We start from the raw sequence: 6,071 nt of genomic DNA, 5'->3' as shown, positions 1-6,071 counted from the left end.
TCTGGGGGAAAAGGCTGGGGTGAGGATGTTAGGGGAAGCACACTGACTGAAATCGCCCACCCTGGCCAGGCAGCATAGTAACTATTTGCATGAGCTGTTTCACGACAGGAGGTCCTGGTAAGGAACATGGAACTAATAAGCCACCACCAACGGGAAGAGTTCGGAAAAGGTGAAACGGAGACATCACATGTCCAACCACCTTCCAGAATCCTTCTCGCTGGCATCCGTCTTGGCTGAACAAGGCGTGCACCACCAGGAAGGACTTTGAGTCAGAATGACTGGCTAAAGACAACCCGGAAACTAACCCCATCACCAAAACCCCAAGGCTGTGAGCCACGTGGCAGAGCAGTTCTCTTGGGTTCCCTTACCCCCCTGCTCTCTGCCTGGGAGCCCTTTCCTGATAAAAGCTCTTGCTTTGTCAGCACACGTGTCTCCTCCGACAATTCATTTCCCAGTGTTAGACAAGAGGCCAGTTTTGGGCCCTGGAAGAGGTGCCCCTTCCTGCAACAAGGATACTGAACACCTGCCCCTCTCACATTAGGGCGGGATGAACCCAGGGCTGACTTCAAGAGCTGAGACAGCTCTTCATTCCTGGAGGTGAATTATCTACTTTTGTGGATGACCTGTAGCCTAGGAGATGGTTCTCAGAACCATAGTCCTACTGAGAACAGACGGGAGCCTCCGGGGCTGCTGCTCTACGGGCTGGACCCACCAGCGCAGGAGGTCCTGCAGGAGGACGAGCAGGGGAAAAGCAGTAAAGAGGGTCCCCTGATGGGGGACCTAGAATCATTTGGGGAAGAAGGGCACCAGTGCTCCAGAACCGCAGGCCTGTTCTTAGAAGGACAGAGACGGACAGAGACGGACTCCAGAGATGCGAACTGGGGACTCCAGCTCCGACTGTGCTGCTTTAACGCAGCCCAGCTCTGGTCAGATCACGTGGGTCAAGGCCTCTGCTCTATTATGCAGAGAGATTTAAGTCTCCTTTGTCTCAAGCTGCCACTGCAATCTAGGCTTTGGTGCCTAACCCAAAGGCCTATTAATTGGCTTTCTTAAATGAAAGAGCCATCTTCCCTGAGATAAAACCTGCAGTCCCTTATAATGCACAAGTGGATGAAGTCATTTATTTTTTAAAATAGCTATCTTTTCCCCTCAGGTTATACTTATTATACTAGTTCCTTTACAATCCATCAAGAGTTTCCATATCATCTCTGCCTGGGAGACCCCATCCCCCAAACCAAAGGTTCATTATTCAAGTGGTAGCTGTTGAACAGTAAAAATACTTCAATCACCACCAAACAAAATAAAAATAGGGTAATATAGCCACCTGGAAGGTTGGCTCAAAAACCAAATGACAATTCAGAAAGAGAAGGAGAAATATTGCATGACATCCCTTATATGCAAAATCTGAAAAGAAATGATACAAATGAACTTATTTACAAACCAGAAACAGACCCACAGACTTAGAGAATGAACTTACGGTTGCCAAGGAGGAAAAATTGGACAAAGGGACAGTTAGGGAGTTTGGGATGGACCTGTACACATTGCTATATTTTAAATGGATAACCAACAAGGTTATGCTATGATACATTGAACTTTGCTCAATGTTATGTGGCCGCTTGGGTGGGAGTGGAGCTGGGGGAAGAATATATGTGTATGGATACATGCGTATGTGTGGCCAAGCGCCTTTGCTGTGCCCCTGAAACTATCACAGCACTGTTAGTTGGCTATACTCCAATATAAAATTAAAAGCTGGAAAAAAATGACAATTGTCTTCCCATCAGTGGCTGTAAGACCCAGGAGAGAGGAGGAGTGAGCTGGCGGCAGAGAGACCAGGACACAGAGTTACCTGGAGGCCAGGCTACAGTGAAAAAGTAGAGGAGGAGCTTGGAACACAGAAGGTCTTAGGTTCTCTTTGCATCCTTATGGACCCCCCAACCTTAGCCCCATTCTTTCCAGTTCAAGCCCCAGCAACACAGTGATAACGTCTTTGCCTGACTCAATTCCCTCCATGCATGGCTTAACTGGGCTGACTTTCCTCTTCCCCCCCTTACTTCATAGTTTGGTGGAGTGGGGTGGAATAGGGGGTGATAATGTAGAGATGGGGAACTTCCTTAACCTTCCAAGTACTATTATGGTCACTAAGAAGGATATCATGTCTTCTTTTCTTGGAATACCTGCCTTAAGATTCCATTTGTGGACACTGAAAAGATTGAATTACAGAGTTTTGTTTTTCTGTAGTTTTAGTAGCAAATCTTAAATATAAAAAGATTATTCAAAGGGCAAGTTTACACGGATTTTGAAAAAACATCTACGTAAAGCAAGGTATAATTAAGTAATACAAAAGACTATTTTATTTGAGGTTGACTGATTTGACCTAGTTTACAACAAAACAAAAGATTATGATGCAAAAAAGCCTACCTTTTGGTTATAATCTCCTGTCATTCTAAATACTTTTCATGAAGTAACAGGAAGAAAAATTAAGTTTTAGTAGAGGTGTCAAGATACTGTAGGTAGGAAATTTCAGAGTAAGTGGTCAGAGGAATGAAGGTTACCAAAGGAAATGAATGAAAGCTCACCGGACAGCTCTGAGCATTTCACTTGTTTTCAAGACATAACAGGGTCAAGGGAAGATTAGATGGGTTTTTTTGTTGTTGTTGTTTGTTTTTTAAGAAAGGGCTGTCATCATACTTCCAGACACAACCCTGGAGGATTGGAGTGTCCCTACTTCTTTTCCCAGAGAGGTGGCTAGGACTGTGGCAGTCAGTGTGAGGGACAGCAGGGCTCTGTCGGACTCACAGCAAAAGGATAAATCAGATGGTGGTCCCTCGGAAATGCCTGCACTCTCAGCATCATATGGCCAGACAAGGGCCGGGCCAGGGAAGCAGCGTCCTGCCAGAGAACAGGGCAGCGAGGGTCCATGTCCATTCCCACCTCTTGGGACCTCTCACATCTTTCTCCCTGTGAGGGCCTATACCTTTTTAGTCAGCTAGTAAAATATAGTGTTACAGTGTCGGACTGTGGCCCTCCAGGCTCCTCAGTCCATGGAATTCTCCAGGCAAGAATACCGGAGCGGGTAGCCATTCCTTTTTGTTCAGTTGGCAGATCCCAATCCCCCAGTGGGAAGCAGAGCCCATTGCCAGCACCACGCCTCCCTCTTCAGTCCCCTGCCCACCCCCATCAGAGGTTTTTGCAAGCCGAGATGCTAGAGGAGCCAGGCAACTGTCATGCTGACCAAGGGGCGATGTGATGTTCAAGCAAGTTCAGAATTGTGAAGAAAATCCTAGATGGCATTTTTTTTAAATGGACTAGAATGCTCTGGTATGGGCATGCTTTATTTCTCAAGGCTAACTCTTTTTTTAATTGAAGTATCATTGATTTACAATGTTGTGTTAGTTTCAGGTACATATCAAAGTGAGTCAGTCACACACACACACAGATATATATATATATATATATATATATATATATATATATATACATGCATACATATATATATTTCATGTTCTTTTCCCTTACAGGTTGTTACAGAATACTGAGTATAATTCACGGTGCTATATAGCAGGTCCCTGTTGGGTTATCTATTTCCTACATAATAGTGTATATCTATTAATCCAAAACTCCTAATTTATTCCCCCTTCCCCTTTGATAACCAAAAGTTTGCTTTCTATATCTGTGGGTCTGTTTCTATTCTGTGTATATAGGTTCATTTCCATCATTTTTTTATGATTGCACTTACAAGCCTATCATATGATATTTGTCTTTCTCTGCTAGATGGCATATTCTAATTTCCTAAATCAGATTGCATTTGTGACTTAAATAGAAGGTTCGTTATTTAAGAGGCAATCTGACACTGAGCAGGGTCCTCGGTACCCTCACAAGGATAGCTCACTGCCAGCATCCACACGGATTGGCCAGCGTGCACACCTCTCTAATAGGGAGCAAAAAGGCACGGGTTGCCCAGATTCTCATCCACAGAGATTATAATAGAATCGAAAAAGATAAAGTAAGTTGAATAAAATATGAGATCTATAGTTTTAAACTAATTTCATGTGGCTGCTTCCACAAAAGCGTTTCAAACTTGTTTATTTGCTCTTTAATACATAGTATCGGTCTCATCATTTTTGGCTGGGACTTCAAGAAGACAATACACTCAAGAATATTCAGGAATCAGGTAGAAACCAAAGACCACTTGGAAATGGAATTAATTCAGAAGTCCATGGTCATTTTGAAAAGAGCTTTTCAAACTACCAATTATGATCTGTTAATTACTTATGAAATGAATCTAATGAATTCTTTTTAAGTGAAGTTAGATCGATGGGATGAAATAGAGGAGAACAGAATCTCAGAGTGCATTACCCATATACAGTTAAATATTGCTTAGTACTGGCTGGGTTGGTTTTACATGTATGTGTGTGTATTTGTCCATTTGTATGCATATTTGTCCATGTGTGCTAGGTAAAGCATGTAAAAGATATTTCATATGGAATCTTACAGTCAAAAAAAATTGAAAGACTCCAAAACAGGAAACATACAAGATCCATGGAGATAAACCAAGTCAAGATTCAAAAGGAGCATTAACAATTAAATACAGGAAGAAAGAGGAGGAAGAGATTAGAATCCAAACACAACTTCAGCTCAATGGCAGTACCCACGGCCAGAGCTCCTTGAAGGCATTTCATACCTTTCACTTCCCAGGTGGCTCAGTGATAAAGAACCCATCCATCAATGCAGGAGATGTAAGAGACGCAGGTTTGACTCCTGGGTCAGGAAGATCCCCTGGAGAAAGAAATGGCAACCCACTCCAGTATTCTTGCCTGGGACATCCCACGGACAGAGAAGCCTGGCAGGCTACAGTCTATGAGTTCACAAAGAGCTGGACACAGCTTAAGTGTCTTAGCATGCACATTGCCAACAGAAGGAAGAAGGAGAAAAGAAAATCAGGGAAGGGGAAGGGAAAAGAAGAATCTGAAGAAAGGTAAGAAAAAAAGAGAGCGAATGGGTTTTTTAATGGGCAACTTAGTGAAGACAACTTGGGGAAGTTTTACCCCCTTTTAACACAATCTCAACCCATGCAGCCTCAAGAGACATGTGTCTATAGCCAATTTGAATGGAACGGATTCCAAGCAACGATCAATGCATGATGCACTTTGCAGTGTTGCCACAAGTGACACATAAAGGTAGTAGTAGTGATGAAGTCACAGTTTTAAGTATAATACCCCGGTCCTTCACCTCACAAGCACTATCTGAACACCCATCTCATTTGATGGAGTGGAGTTTGTGGGCCTATTTTATACAGATAGCATCTTTCCAGGGCATACATGGACTGGGCAAGAACCACCATACAGGATGGACCACACTTGGGGATGCCCCCTTGTGTCGACTTTTTTTATCTTTTTAACCTTTTAAGAAAGATTTGTTTATTTATCTCTTTATTTATTTATTTATTTATTTTTTTTGGAGAAGGAAATGGCAACCCACTCCAGTATTCTTGCCTGGAGAATCCCAAGGAGGAAGGAGCCTCGTAGGCTATAGTCCACGGGGTCGCAAAGAGTTGAACATGACTGAGCTACTTCACTTTATTTATTTTATTCTTTGGCTGCACTGGGTCTTCATTGTTCTGGGTGGGCATTTCTTTTAGTTGCAGCGAGCAGGGGCTGCTGGTGCACAAGCTTCTCATTGCAGTGGCTTCTCTTGTGGAGCACAGGCTCTAGGCACATGGGCTTCAGCAGTTGCGGCTCCCGGGCTCTAGAGCACAGGCTCGGTAGTTGGGGTGCACGAACTCACCTGATCCAGGGCATGTGGGATCCTTCCAGACCAGGGATCAAACAGGTGTCTCCTGTATCACAAGGCAGAGTCTTAACCAATGGACCACCAGGGAAGCCCCACCGTGTGTGGACTGTAAGTGAGACCTTTCCCATTAAGTTTTCCATGAATGGTGCCCGGGTTTGTGAAACGCACCAGCCCCATCTATGCACTTGTGCCCTCAGCCTCCTACACACCTGTCGTAGCACCCCTGCTGCCAGATGCCACCTGCAGAGCCATCAAGAGCCCTGCTTCTGTCCTGGGAGTAC

This window comes from Cervus elaphus, chromosome 2 (assembly GCF_910594005.1).
Source record: "Cervus elaphus chromosome 2, mCerEla1.1, whole genome shotgun sequence".
NCBI lineage: Eukaryota > Metazoa > Chordata > Mammalia > Artiodactyla > Cervidae > Cervus > Cervus elaphus.
The sequence above is the reverse complement of the archived record's forward strand: the minus strand, read 5'-3'. Positions refer to the sequence as shown.